The 14,491-nt window shown below is 40.1% G+C and overlaps 1 protein-coding gene across 7 annotated transcripts in view; it reads left to right on the top strand.

Moving 5' to 3' along the window:
• Positions 1 to 14,491, top strand: part of PLCB4 (phospholipase C beta 4) — a 208,953-nt gene that overhangs the window by 72,480 nt on the left and 121,982 nt on the right. For 4 of the 7 annotated variants that reach the window (XM_056357319.1, XM_056357320.1, XM_056357318.1 and 1 more), the window contains one exon: positions 3,154 to 3,221. The exons of the other annotated variants lie outside the window; for them this stretch is intronic. The gene's annotated coding sequence lies outside the window, so the exon portion shown is untranslated. The remainder of the gene's footprint in view (positions 1 to 3,153; positions 3,222 to 14,491) is intronic. 7 annotated transcript variants of the gene reach the window in all.

Here is a 14,491-nt window from a genome sequence, read left to right as displayed (position 1 = left end):
GCTTCACAAAAATAAGAGAAATTGATTGCTTGATGTACAGCAGGCCAGCAGTGTGATTGTGGACCCATTTATGTAAACACAAACTGAAACTTACCCTGTACTTCAAGTCTGATATTGTTGATAAAATTAATCATCTAATGTATTATCCTGCAGCTATGCACATAATTCCCATTTGACAGTCCATTTGATAGCTTTTTTTAAGTAGGTCCCAGACTGCATTTGGCACCATGTGATAACAGCCAGGCTTCAGTGCCACGTCTTGTGAACTGCTAGTAAATATTGCCAATCAAGTGCTTTATATATAAAATATTTGTTTTTTCATTACCTTGAGAGAAGCAAGATTTGAAGAGGCAGATGGTAACTTTTAGCAGGCTAACTGATGAGACCAGCAAACAAGCTTTTGGACACAGACCCTTTTCCAGGTCTCTAAAAAATAGCTCTGATCATGCCAATTAACTATTTGTGTGTCCTGTCCTCCAAAAAGATTTGTGGCAATGGTGTTTGCAATTCTTTTTTCCTTGAAAAAGGTTGGCTGGAGATTACTTGCGAAGTTGCAGGGTGGGGTTTCCTCATGGAAATAGGGATTAAAGAAGACTTGAAACTTCCCTATTTGGTGCTGCTTCTCACAGGAACAAGTGAACAAAGGTAGAAGCAATTCCTGGTTTTGTGCCTCAGTTTCATATAAGCATAAACTTGCTTCTTTCAGAGAACATTCACAGAAGAATCAGATGTCAGCCTCTGTCCTAGGAGCTGTTGTTAGTTCCCTGACAAATAAATCTGTTTTTATGCTTGATAGGCTCACTGTGTGTTACCTAATACAGGAATCCATTTAATGCAGAACCGGGGTTTGGGTTTTTTTTTTCCTGCTTTACAGAAAAGTTTCAAGTAAAATTCATAGCTCTATCTGGAATTATTAGAGTTGCCCAGCTTTGTCACTGAATCTGGATATGAAGTAAAGCCTGTGTTGAAGTCCATTTATAGACTTTGTTATGGTAATAGTGGTACCAGTTGTCTCCGCAGATCTTTTCATATATCATTGGCATTCATTAGCCCTTACCACAGTGTATTACTTATTCCTTTCCAAAGATCAACAGACTTCTCATAAATAATTCTTTTACTTTTAAGAGAACTCGGAAAATAGTACAAAATTCTCATGTGTGCTTCAGTGAAACAATTTTTAATGGTATTAGCATGTAGTGTAGACTGCAGAGCATGAAGAATGTGAACAACCCCTCAATATGGTTGTTAAATCAGGTCACGTTTGTGTTTGTGTTTACCTAGTGCTTGGCTGATATTGGCACTTGGTTGACAGCAAGCTGGCAGGGATTTAACCTGCATTAGGCATGGGCGATGTTTGCTTATCGAAGGGCAGGAAAAAGAAGTGACATGTCATTTCAGCTCCTTCTGCTAACATGGTATGGCTGTCATATCAAACTCGGCTCTTGTGGATTGTGTTTCATGACTTAATGTGAGGGTAGGGTTTTATGTCTTCATTTTCAGAATTGCTATTTTAACTAGTCCCTTTAAAGCTTATTTTTTCCTCTTATCTCACAGCTCCATCTGCTGTTGGTGCACTTGGTTATATTCGATCTCCATCTTCAGTTTTCTCTTAAACGCATACACAGAGCTAAAAGCTGTTTACACTTTTTGTGTGCTCTTGCTGTTCAGTTCTTCCTTTGTCCTCCTTAGGCTCCCCCAAATTTCTCTTCTACTTCCTTCTTGCCCCTGATTTAAGTGCTGTGAGCACCATCATGACATTGTGACTGATGGTTTTAAGTGTTCCTCTGATCTCTTTGGGTCACAGATTGGAGACTTGCATGAGGGGGTTGCATGCCAGATGCTTAACATTTATTGGGAAAAGCTTCTTATCCGTGCACGCATCTAATTGTTTCCCTAAATTCTTACAATGTCACATTCCTGTTACTGTAACAAACTTGCCTTGATAAATGCAGTCTTCTTTCACCAATTTGAAATGATTCCACAGCTTTTAGCATGCTCTTTTGAAGGTGTCATGGCCCTGATTGCTTCTTCCTCTCCCTGCTGCATTGTACATCAAACATCAACTGCCCTTTTGTAGTTTCAGGGCTCTTCATCATGATTCCCAGTGGCTGTCACCTGTGCTTTGTTTCTCTCAGTAGTAAGAAACGTACTGTCACTCCTGATCATTCCAGGACCTAAGCATTTGTCATTCATTTTTTCTACTCTAAACTCAAGTCCTTTATAGTCTAATTTTTGTGGCCTTTTGCAGCGAAAAATGCCACCATAAAATGTGACAAGCTGCCTTGTTATCCTTCCTCAGGTCCTCATACAGAGGGAGTTCCTCTCTTTACTCTAAACTCACTTTTTGACTCTTGTGTAGAAAGTATTATCTCATTATTTCCAAGGCCTCTCATACCTCTCCAGTTTAGCTATGTGTATCTCTGGCAACTTTTCCCATGAGCTGTTTGGGACACAGAATAACTTTGGTTCGGTTTTGGTACTATGCCAGACAAAACAGCATGTGGCCTGACTGCAGTTCTGAGGTGTTGTGTAGAAATACAGATGATGCTAGCATGCCCTTGCTAAACATTTTAGTTGCAATAACCTGTGGGTGAAACCTGGCCACGTGGCAGGCAGGATACTTAGAAACCTTAGGAATAGCTGTGCAGGAGTATCATTCTCATATTTTGTAAAGCTCATGCTCTGCTCCTGTGTTACTGGAGCTCTTCTGTTATGCATTCTGAAGTGAAATCTTCCCAACTTATGTTGTTCATCTAAGGAAGACATGAAACACAAACAATTAAAATCAGCTAGCATTTATTCTGGGAAGATATAAATGTGGCAGCACTGTTCAGCTGCTCCTTTGTGATGATTATTAATCATTCAGGATGCTTTCTGAATGTTAAAAACTGTTCTGGCATGGTGCAGTGGGGAATGGCTTGCTTCCTCCAGAGCTTCCAACACTACTGGCCACAACTTACCTTTTTCTATGCAAAGTTATATAGCAAAATCTCTCCCATGGAAGATTTAACGGTGACATAACCAAATCCTGTTCTGAATGTTTGTCTTGATACTGTACTTTTGGGGACTGTGGGAGGGGTGTTTTTGCCAACAGTGAGATCTAGCAGATAACACCAGGTTTTATCCTAATCATGTCATTTTATTGCTTCACAGAAGGAAGAGTTTCTCAGCACATCAGTCTAATTAGACCACTGTTTATCCATCCAGTCCAGAACTGCTTTGTAAGTTGCTTGCTCATAAACTAGAAATCAGAGTTGAGTAGAATTTGCAAATGCATTGTTAATGGATTCTCTCCCTCTCTCAATATGTCAGTTTAAACTTTCGATCCACTATTATATGACTCAATCAAGCGTGTGTGTGTGTGTACGTATATATATATGTATAGGTATGTGTCTTGGCTTCACATTTATTATCCTGTAGTTAGTAAAATGAAACTGATCAAGAGTATCAGAGAACAAAGAGGCTGTTACTTTGGCACGTAATTTCTAGTCTTACGTGTTTCACAGCAGTATCAGTGTATAATATTTTAAAATCTCAGCATGCTGCCATCTTTCACTGGTTTTTGTGGAGATGTCAGACTGTGAACCTCATCAGGAGGCAATTTTATTTTTGAAGAACAAAGGAAAACACACACACACTTTTGTATTGTAGTGTAATCGCTGCTGCTGCAGTAGCACATATATTACAGAGACTTGAACAACTTGCTGACATTGGACGGAAGGTCAGGGAGCTGGTGGTGTCACTGAAGTCCTTGTAACCTGATCCAGTAGCCTAAGATAGCCAAGACCCAAACGAGACAGCTTTATTAATTGAGGAGGCAGTTTGGGGAGCAGTGGGGAGTGACTGTTAGTAGTAGTTATTTCCACAACAAGAGCCTGCTTAGTTTGTGAGGGAATAGTCGGCGGTCATGACATGTATATGATCAGCTTGTAAAAAGGAACTTCATGAAGTGGCAGGTAGAAACACAGTTCTGTACAGCAGGGCTACTTAGGCTGCTGTTAGGGTTCCAGAAGCACTCCCAAACTGCAGCTTAACAAAACTGTGATGTAGCTTGTGCACTTGCCTAGCTCTTGGTTCATACTAACCTCAGTAATTGTCATGACAAAACCAAGCCAACAAAAAGATCAGCCGAACGTTCCATCTAGTCCTTGCTCTTTCTAAATGGGAGACATCTTCATGATTTCATTATGAACTGTGTTGCCATGGATGAGTGTCATACAACACTGGCAACAGATGCAACTGTTGAGGTGCAAAGCCTGCAGACTAGTAAGAAAGACTGGATTGCTGTCCTACACTTAGTGCTTTTTTTTTCATGTAAAAAATCCAAGATTTCAAGTCCAAGGGAAAGTAACTATTCATCCAGGCAATTCATTGTGGTGTACCTCAATGTCTTGCTCCTTAATGCATATCTGTGTGTTATGGGAGCCCGTTGCTATGGTCTCTAATTAATCAATTAAATCCTTCTGGAGAAATAAGGACAAAGCTCTAGTGTTAAACTGTGTAACAGTCACTATGGAGTGGCCAGTTTGCTTCAGTTATCTCATGGGCTGGACCAGGGTCACAAGCAACTCTCGGTCACCCAAGTGAATCTCATAGTGGGAAATGGAAAATGTTTCAATCATTTTCTCTGCAATCAGTACTTTGCAGAAATGTCTACACATATGCAGCAGTGAGGGAAAAGGGAGTGCTACCTGGTACTGGCATTACCTGGAATTGCCTTTTTCACCCACAAAATAGGTTTGGTTCCAGGCCAGACAACTGCATTCTCTTATCTCATGTTTCCAGCTCCATATTCTCCATGGATATACCAGAGTATTGCTCTGTTTTAGCTTTTCCATTTGCCATTGTACGTGATTTCAGTGTTAACTGGTAATGCGTAAACTGAATGTTTGTTACAATGAAAGCTTAAATCAGTGATTAGAACAGTTAAAAAATGTTACCATTTTCCTGGAAATACAGCTAGCACTGGGCAGAGCTTACTAATACAAACTTGAGAAATTGTGGGTGGATATTGTATTCCCAAGGGGTGAAATAGTTGACAATAGCATGGCAACTGACAGCAACAGAAGTCTTTCTTGGTACTCATATGGGGCCAAAGAGAATACATGATGTTCAGAAATCAAGGGGATAGTGAAGTAGTTGGCTGTGGTAGAGCAACAATATCCAGGCTGTCCTGGAGTTCTGAAAGTGTTTGTATTGTTCCTGAGCTGCAGTGGTGGTTTGGTGCAGATCAATGCATGTGTGTGTGTGTATCCTAAATTAAAATGTGTCTCCAATTATTTAAACTTCAAAATACCAAAAGTGATTAGGTTACATTTGAACTTACTTTTAATTTAAAGTGCTCTTGATGAAGTATAAATGTTTAAAACAAAACTTCAGCATCAGAGTCCGGTGCTAAACCGCTAAGATTCTGTGAGCCGTGAAGGCTCCTCTTAATCAACTGTGTTTGCATTCTGTAATTAAGCCTTATGATGGCCTTGGTGGCTTTGAATATTTTATTGGGTAGCTTGAAACTTGTTTGAACCTTTCTTGCAGTCAAATAGGTTTTTTGCAGTAATCCTGAAAGTAAAAACCTGCACATGATGTCCTTGAAATAGCAAGTATTAGAGTACTGTGCACAGTGGGTTAGATCTGTTTAGCACAGTAGCTTTGCTGGAAATACTGGGAATGACAGCTCATATTAAATAAGCAGTTTTTTAAAAATACAGTGTGTGTTTAAAACATTTCAGTTGTTGTGTCCAGTGCTGCTTGTATAATAAAATGACAGTGACTTTACAGCAATTAACAAACACCTTCTTTTGATATACCCTTGGCACTTCAGTGTGAGTTGCCTAGCAATGTCAGGCTGCTGATACAGCCAGAGCTTTTGTCTCACAGGGATACCTATGTCACCTTTCTGTCCAATTTTAACTCTTTTGGTCCTCAATCTTTCAGAAACACTTGGAACTTCAGTTGTCTTTGTAATTTCCGCCCCCCCCCCCCCCCCTCCCTGCTGCTTCTGTTTGTTACAGTTAAATTGTTGTAAGACCAGCATGAGATGTTTTATGGTGGTGAGGATGAGTAACAAAAGCAACCAGGACATGTTGTTTGTTACAAAAACTTGAGTAGCCCCTTTGTGAAATTTAACAATAGTTGCTCCGGAAGAAATTACTTGTACTTTCTTGCTGTTTTTCAAGTATGTCATACCTTGATGCTGTCTGCTACAGGCAGTGTTTTGTATTCTGTTTGCTGAGCTGGTGAATTCTGAATGTTTCATAAAAGCCTCATTGGGAGGAGGAACCAAGCAATTTTTCCTTCATGCTAGTAGCAGGGTTATTAAGGCTTCATAACTTCTTACTCTCAGAGGTAGGAGCCAGAGAAAAGGAAGGTGGCCCAGACTTGCAGAATTAGGGGAAAAAAAAACCCCACAAGCAGCAATTTATTGCTCTAGTTCTAATCTAATTTACTGAGTCATTCTTCTGGTTGAAAGGTTTTGTATTCTCATGTTGCACAGTGGTTTCATAGTTTTGAGGCCATTGTAAAAATGAAGGGAGGCCTGGAGGAAAAATTCAGAGATAGGCAGGCGTAGGCAGCAATCCCACTGCTGTCTCTCCTTGGACGTCTGTGCCTGGGTTCCAAGGATGGAATTTTAGTCAGATTTAGCAGGTTAGATTATATAACTGCTAGCTTGGTTTTGTGTTATTTAGAGCTTGTTCTTATGCACTTAAGTTGATTATACAAACTTACGAAAATTTGTTATAAACCAAGAAAACAATTTAACACAAAAATGCTGCTAATGGCTTAAAGTTTATAAGCACCAAACTGCAGAAGAATATTCTGAGAAAAGCATAGTTACATGCTTGGTCTAATCAGGTATGGACCCCTAGGTATCGCCTCGTGGCCACCATTGGTGGTAGAACCTTTGATCAGGCTTTGTATGGTGGTTGTGTTATTGGATGGATACTTCCTTAAGAGTTAAACCCCAGTGTTTGGCTGCTTCTTTTCCAGGCAAAAATCAAAACTGCACGGATGACATTACATTGTTAGCAAGCATAAGGCATAGCGTATGCCAAACTACAAGGAACTCCCAGAGGGAGCAAGAGACATTGCTGTCTAGCACTTGCTTTCCTCTCTTCACATGTTAGACAAGCTCTGTTTGTTGCCATCCTGTTGACTGTATCCCTGTAATCAGTAGTGAGCACAAAGACAGGGGAGTGTATTTGGTTCCTCCACAGTGAGAAAAAGCGAGAGCCTACTGTGCGCCCTAAAGATGCGTACTTGTAAAACTGGCATCATTCAGTCTTTAGGTTTTGACGAATGCACTCTTCTTTCCCCAGCACTTCAGTACTGCGGATGCCACCATGCAGCTGCCTTGTTATTTCTGCTTATTAGCTGGAGAAGGGACAGAATTAGAGAGTGGGTGGCTTTGAACACCTCCATTACTGGCTGAGGGTCCCACCCAGTCCAGCATCTTACTCAAATGTACATCTTCAGTTCTCTTTTCCCTTCCCCTCATAAAAGAGTAGGTATGCAAAGGGCCTGACACTTAGGAGGCATGCAGAGGGCTTGCTGATTATTAACTGAGGCTTGACTGGAGACCAGTGCTAGCAAAGACTATATCCTACTGTTCAGAGACATGGAATCAAGGCCTGTGATCTCAGATTGGCTGCCTACAAAACACAGCAAAGCTCCCATTTAGGGACGTGTTTGTATCCCCTTAAGAATTTAAGTGGACTTCTCTACACAGGCACTGTGGGTCTCTAGTGTTTCACTTAACTTATTAACAAATGAACTTGTAAATTCAACATAGCTGTTAAAGATATCAAGTCAGCTACCAAGTTCAGCCAGTATTGCTTGTGCACATCTGCATGCTGCTGAGGTAAAACAAGCAATCAAACAAAAAACCCCAGACGTGATAGTGTACCTTGGATGTTTCTAGCAATCAGCAGTGTTACTCAAGTTAGTGAGCCTGTTAACAACCCGGTATTAAGGCATTTCTGTTTTACCATATTAGTATATTATTTTAAAAACCCCAACATACAGAGGCCCCCAGGATTTCACTGGGTTTGAAACTGGACAAATACACTACAAAAGAAGTTTTCTGCCCAGAACAGAAGTAAGCTATGATCAGAGAATGGCTTGTAGGAGTCAAAGTTGCAAAGGTCAGACCTCAGGAAGTCAGGTAGTTGGGTTTTTTTCTGGAAACATCTTGAGTGCTTGCAGCTGTAGCTGGAGGTAACTCCTTTTAGGACTGTTGAACATGAATGAAATCAAATATAAGGCTCTATTTATTTTAGTTTTTTTTTCTCTTGCTGTCTTTTGCCTGTCTTTGCTTTTTTGTTGCGTCTCAGAAAAATGTATATGACATTTTATGTTAATTATCCCTGGAAATTTATAACAACGGCTGAGTTACATTCAAGACAGCAAGTTTTAGTGCAGTGTGACACTTCTAACTATGCAAATCTCAGTTTTACAGATCACTTTCTCAATTTTGATCTGCAAGAAGTCTACTTGTTTATATTTATAACATATTATGCATTTGTATATGTGCAGACAGTATATTTTCCTTACCAAAACCATTTGGATACATAGCTTCTTGCCAAGAAAACAGCTTTCCTGACATTTAGCCTACCTATATGTCTCAATCTGTCAGTCTAACACAGCACAAAGCTCATTTGTAGAGGACCTGTTTGCTAAGTAAAAGATCTTTTGAGTAACTGCTTTGAACCGGTGAGGGGGATGTTAGTCACAGAGTGGCTGAGAGGACAAGGAAGAACCACCACCCTACGTGACTGATCTGGTTGCAGTCCACTTAAAATGATCATTTCCCTGATGACCCCCAAAAGTAAATTTTAATCAATATTTTTAGAAATGTCTGTTGGCTTTGCCCTGCTCCCTTGTAAGGGGATACAGTGTTTTTTTAGGAGTTTAGTCTCCTAGCTTTAATCATCTTCTAACATTCAATACAGACATGTCTTTGGGGGCTTTTTTCAAGTCTCCATTTTGCTCTAGAAGTAGGTAATCTTTGAATCTCTGTATCTTAGCCTCACCTGGAAAAACAGTTCACCTTACATATGTTCTGATTATTAGGAATGAAAGCTGTACCCTAGCAGCCGCAGGAATTGTAACTCTTAAGCTGTGCTCACTGGTAAAAATGTACAGCCCAAAAATATGATGTATAAGATCTTTTGCTGGACTACTTTTGAGTTGATCTGGGATGACAGAACCTATTTCAGGCCAACAGTTATTCTATGGTTTCCATGGAGATTAATGATGTCAGAGGAACAACATCTGAGTGCAGTTTTCTGGAAAGCAAGGCTATAATGTTACAGTGAAGTCTTTGCATTTTTGTAAACTTGTAGAATAGTGAAGTACATTTTCTCAGTGGATTGCAGTTTGCTTTTGATTCGTGCTGAACATGAGCTGAAGTAATGCTTTTGCAGTGTGCTGGTTTTCCTGCAGCTTACCTCAGTGCTGCTGTAAGTGAGGATTTCAGTACCATCTCATATACCATCTGTTTCAGCTTTGATTGCTGTTCTCTTTACTTGCATATTTTGTGTATGCTTATATTATCTTATTGAAATATCTGATATCTTCTGTTTGCGCTGAATTGCCTTAAGGGTGATGCCCAGGTTTCCCTGAGAGTCTCTCTGCAATGTGTGAGCATCAAAATTAGAGTAAGTTATAGCTCTGCTCAGTTCTCTGAAGTTTAGGAGCTGCCATGAAGGACAGTAGACATAAGAGTGGAGAAGTGGCTAAGTGAGAAAATGTGAAAGTTAGAGAGGCATAATTTAAACCTTAAAATTTGACCTTTAAGGATTTGAAAACCGTTACCATTACTTCCAGTTTTACAAAGATTAAAATACCGCTCCACTGTGGAGAGGTTACTGACCAAGGAAATAAATTTGTTAGAAGCCGTATTGCCTGTGTACTGTTTTTGCAAAGGGAGGGATTAGGAGATCTGAAGGTGCCTCAATCCCACTGAAATTTTGTAGCTTTTCAGCAATTCCTGAATGAGAAGCAGGCTCTGCAAGCATTGCTGGTTCCATATTACTAGCTAGGGTTTTTTCCTAGTTCCACAGCTGCAGATTTGCTATGCATTATTTGAGAGATTCTTGTAAAGTTAAGTTTATCAAAATGAAAGTCAAGCAGCAGTACTTAAATTTGGGCTATTATTCAGGTTGGAGCAGAAAATGGGGGGCAAAGACTTGTTCAAAATAAGAAGAATGGGGGAGAAAAGGTCTTAAGATTTTATGCTTAAGTTGAATTAAGTTTTATTACTAAGCCACTTGTTGCTTCTGTAACACTGCCTATTGAAAAGTGCTTATGCATACATACATACTGAAGAACAGTCTGAGGAACAGTAATGATGGTAAACAATGTCAACTCTCTGCCTGTTTTTTCTCAGAAGATTCTTAAGCAGAGAACAATCTTTTCTGGAGTACCTACTATGCTTCAGTCTCCATACTTGGTTCTTGTTTCTTAACTATAATAGTAACAAACATCTTTTATGTAGAGGGAAGCACCAGACTATGTAAACTTGCTTTAATAAATTGCACAAATTATCAAAATGTACTCATATTTTAGAGAATTTATTTTTTAGAAAGCAAAGTGGTGAAGCACCTCTGAGCTCAGATCCTTTTATGTGTTAGATCAGCAGAAAACGAATTATTTTTTCCCCCAGGCCAGTTTCTAAATTCCTGAAATGCACAGCTTACACAGCAAGGGAATGGCCTACTCTTGTACAAACCAACTGATTCCTCCTGAAAATCAGGATAAGTTGATACATTCCACATGTTCTATGCCCCAGTTTTTCAAATTGATTATTTTGAAAAGCTAAGTAAGCCTATCTTTATTTTGCAGGAAATGTTTGGTGCCATTAGGCAGCAGTGCTGTTGAAAAGAACAAAGCTGGAACAGCTTTTGATAATGTCCTCTGAGAAATGGCCAATTGCTATACAAGTGATCCGAACAGGACTGTTTGTTCTCACTGGGTGCTGAGCACTTGAAAATTCACACTCTTCACTCATGAGCCTAAAAAGGAGTGAAATTCTTTTGAAGCCTTAAATACTGAGCCATTTTGAAAATCTGTCCCTGTAGGAACATAGGCTATATGACTATTTTACAGTAATGCAGTTTTAAGTGTCCGACCATTACCTGGAGGGCTGAAGCTTTTGTGTATTACTTGACTTAAAAAGGGGGAAATTCTGTTACGGGATTATGCCCTATGAAGCAATACAGTCTATTTGCAGGTCTGGGCTTAGTGGGTTACCAAGTTTTGTGCTTGGATAGCAGGGGTTATCTCAGTGTGGGAAGTGAAGCCTGCATGAAACAGCTACAGGCTGCAGTCTTGTTATTTCCTGCGAGAGATTCAGGTTTAATTAAATGTTCTGTAATCCATAACAGTGTTCAAGCACCACTGTGTTTAAGTGGACAGAGAAAGTGCAGAGTAGAGGAGTTATGGAGAAAGAATATTATTCCGTATGTTTTTAAGCACATTCCTTCATGAGAGTAATTTTTCACATCTACTGAGTCATGTAAATAGTTATGTAATTGATTGACACTTTATATGCAAGTATCCTCCCATCCTTCTAAATTTCTCCCTTCAAACAATGCTTTTTGACTCTGTTCTGTTACTAACGTACCATGTTTGTCAGTGTTTTGGTATGCTGAGTTTACTTGACCAAATACAAAGTTTACTTAACCAAATATAAATTAATGGCCTGACACACAGAGATAGGAATCACTAAGCTTGCAGCAGAGCGTAGCATCTTTTTTTAATATTGCTTTTTATGATATTTTGCTGTAAAAAAAGAACAGCCAGATGTCTCTTTCTACCTCCTTATCTTCTGGCCTCACCCTTTTCTTCAGTTTGCCCATTGTGCCAGCAGTTTTGGCAATGACAGAGCCTTTGGTAGGCACTGACTTTCATACCTCTGCTTGGAGACTGACTGCTAGTGGGAGGCACCAAACCTGTTGGGAACAACTGATTTTGGACAGAAAAAGTAGAAAAGAGGGGCAACCCATTTAGCAAATCATTAATGCTTGTTGTTGTTTTAAAAAACTGTTTTTCCTTTCCCCAAGAAGCAAGTTTATTTTGTATAGTAGCCTCACAAAACTGGTACTGGAAAGGCAGATACATAAAGTACTAAAAAGGAATTTCAGACCACCTGCCTTGAACTGTAGCAGTGTTAGACCTTGGTTGGCAGGAATAAGGAGGGGCTCTGATTCTATAGGAATGAGACCTAGGACTTCTAGTGCTTGATGTCTCATGTGGACGGTCTGTGATATTAGGCTTATTTCAGTTTTTCAGTTTAGAGGCATGAATGTTGTGCCTTCAGGTCCAGCATTTATACATGGAAGTGGCCATTTGTAAGTGCACAGTCTGCAAATAGCTGCATGGCTGACTACTTGTTTACCCTCAGCATGAATGTCTGCATGCAGAGTTTTGCAGGTGCAGCTAACACATTTTTCCCACGCTCTTCAGCCATCTCATCATTTTAGAACAGGGTCTTGTAAGTTGACATCTGATACTCTGAAGTTTTTTTAATCAACTTTACTATGCCAACATAATACTGTTTGTTTGCTGCAGGAGTTTTCACTTTTAGGATCAAGTAATTCAGTTAGTCCAAGATTTGTATATTGCCTACATCGCAAAACATACCAACACCTAAGAAGTTATCAGTTCCTGACATACTCTTAACAAAGAAACATTTTTATTTAAGTATTTTTTGATTTATGTTCTGATGTATTAGCATGAAGAACCCTGATGTGTCTGTATGTTCTTAAGTTTATAAAAATTAGTGTTTTGCTTCTGCATGGGAAAAACCCTGAAGTTAGTAAAAAAAATCACTTTTACAATTTGTTCTATATTAAGAGCCTTGAAGGTGCTCTAACTTATGCAGAATTAAATGGTCTCTGGCTCTTGCAGGTTGTGGTCAAAGTGATACTGAGTCAGTGATGGCTGAGAGAGTTGGGGTGGTTCAACTGGAGAAGCGAAGGCTCCGGGCAGACCCTCTGGCAGCTTCCAGTACCTGAAGGGACCCTCAGGAAAGCTGGAGAGGGGACTTTTGACAAGGGGCATGTAGCGATAGGACAAGGGGTGATGGCTTTAAGCTGAACAAGTGTAGATTTATATTAGATATTAGGAAGAAACTCTTTACTGTGAGAGTGGTGAGGCACTGGCACAGGCTGCCCAGAGAAGCTGTGGCTGCCCCATCCCTGGAGAAGTGTTCAGGGCCAGGTTGGATGGGGCTGGGAGCAGCTGGGGCTGGTGGAAGGTGTCCCTGCCCGTGGCAGGGGGCTGGAACTAGGTGATCTTTAAGGTCCCTTCCAATCCAAACCGTTCTATGATTCTACAAAATACATTCTACACAGAAAACCATCCAAGTTTGACAAAGTTTTAGGCTTTTGTAAGAGTGTTCCTTTTATACTCAGTTTTACACCTAAATTCTCCAGAGATTTTGAATGAGTGAGCAGTGAACATGCTATGGCCTCTCCCTTCTTTCTTTATCCTTGTAGTGCTAATATTGAAGTAGGAAAATGTTAACTCTGTATTTCTGCTGCAGAACTGCAGGTTCTGAGGTGGCATAGGACCTGCAATCAAACTGGAGATTGAACCGGGGTTTGAACTGAATCTTGGTAGGCATTCCTTACGAGAGGAGCCTCTAATGCTCGATTACACAAGTTTGAGTGTTCCTGAGCTATTTAAAAGATGAGAGGGGAGGTGGGGGTGGGCAGAAACTGGAATAAATAGTGGAGTCACAATTTGAAGGACACAATCAATTTGTATTTGGAGAAAGGCGACAAAGGGATGAAGAAAACAGGGTGATAAAGGAGGAAAAATGAGGTAGATGTGAGAGTCTGGAATGGAGGCCAAGTGGCTCAAATAACAGCAGAGGAACTCACCAACTCAGCGAGTCTGTGGAGAGATGGAGGATGTCTGAACAGAGGAGTGAACAATAAGAAGAGGGAGATGTTTCGAGGTGTGTGTGGAAGGTGCAGAGAGGGCACCAGGCATTTATACATACAGACCCTGGAAACAGGAGAGGAGAGCTTCCTTACCTAGTGATGTTTGGTAATAATGGGTGAAAATTAGTTTCCATCAAGTTGCAATTGTGTTTTATCATAGAGGAATACCAGCAGTTAAGCCAGTACATTCTTCTGTGCCTGTGTTATTGGTCCTCTAGAGAATTGCCATCTTCACCCTAGGGACTATGAGATGTTGCTGCAAATGTTGTCAGAAAGATTAGCAGAAGATCAAGGGCAAAAAAAGCTCAAATATAACCTGCATTTAGGTTCAACTTTGCTATTTGTGTTTCAGTCCTAAAAATATGGCTTCAGTGTCCAAAGCTTGTCTGTTTTCTGTTCAGCTATTCTCAGTTAAAGCTACGGGGTAACCTTCATTTCACCTAAAGTGCTGTACTTTATCAGGTTACCTCATGCAGATAATTTGAAACCTTAAAAACAGGTAGAAATAGGTAGCATTTTTTTTTTCCTTCTGCAATGTAAGT

Source organism: Falco biarmicus, chromosome 12 (assembly GCF_023638135.1).
Source record: "Falco biarmicus isolate bFalBia1 chromosome 12, bFalBia1.pri, whole genome shotgun sequence".
Taxonomy (NCBI): Eukaryota; Metazoa; Chordata; class Aves; order Falconiformes; family Falconidae; genus Falco; species Falco biarmicus.
Note: the sequence above shows the minus strand (reverse complement) of the source record. Positions and strands in the feature narration are given on the sequence as shown.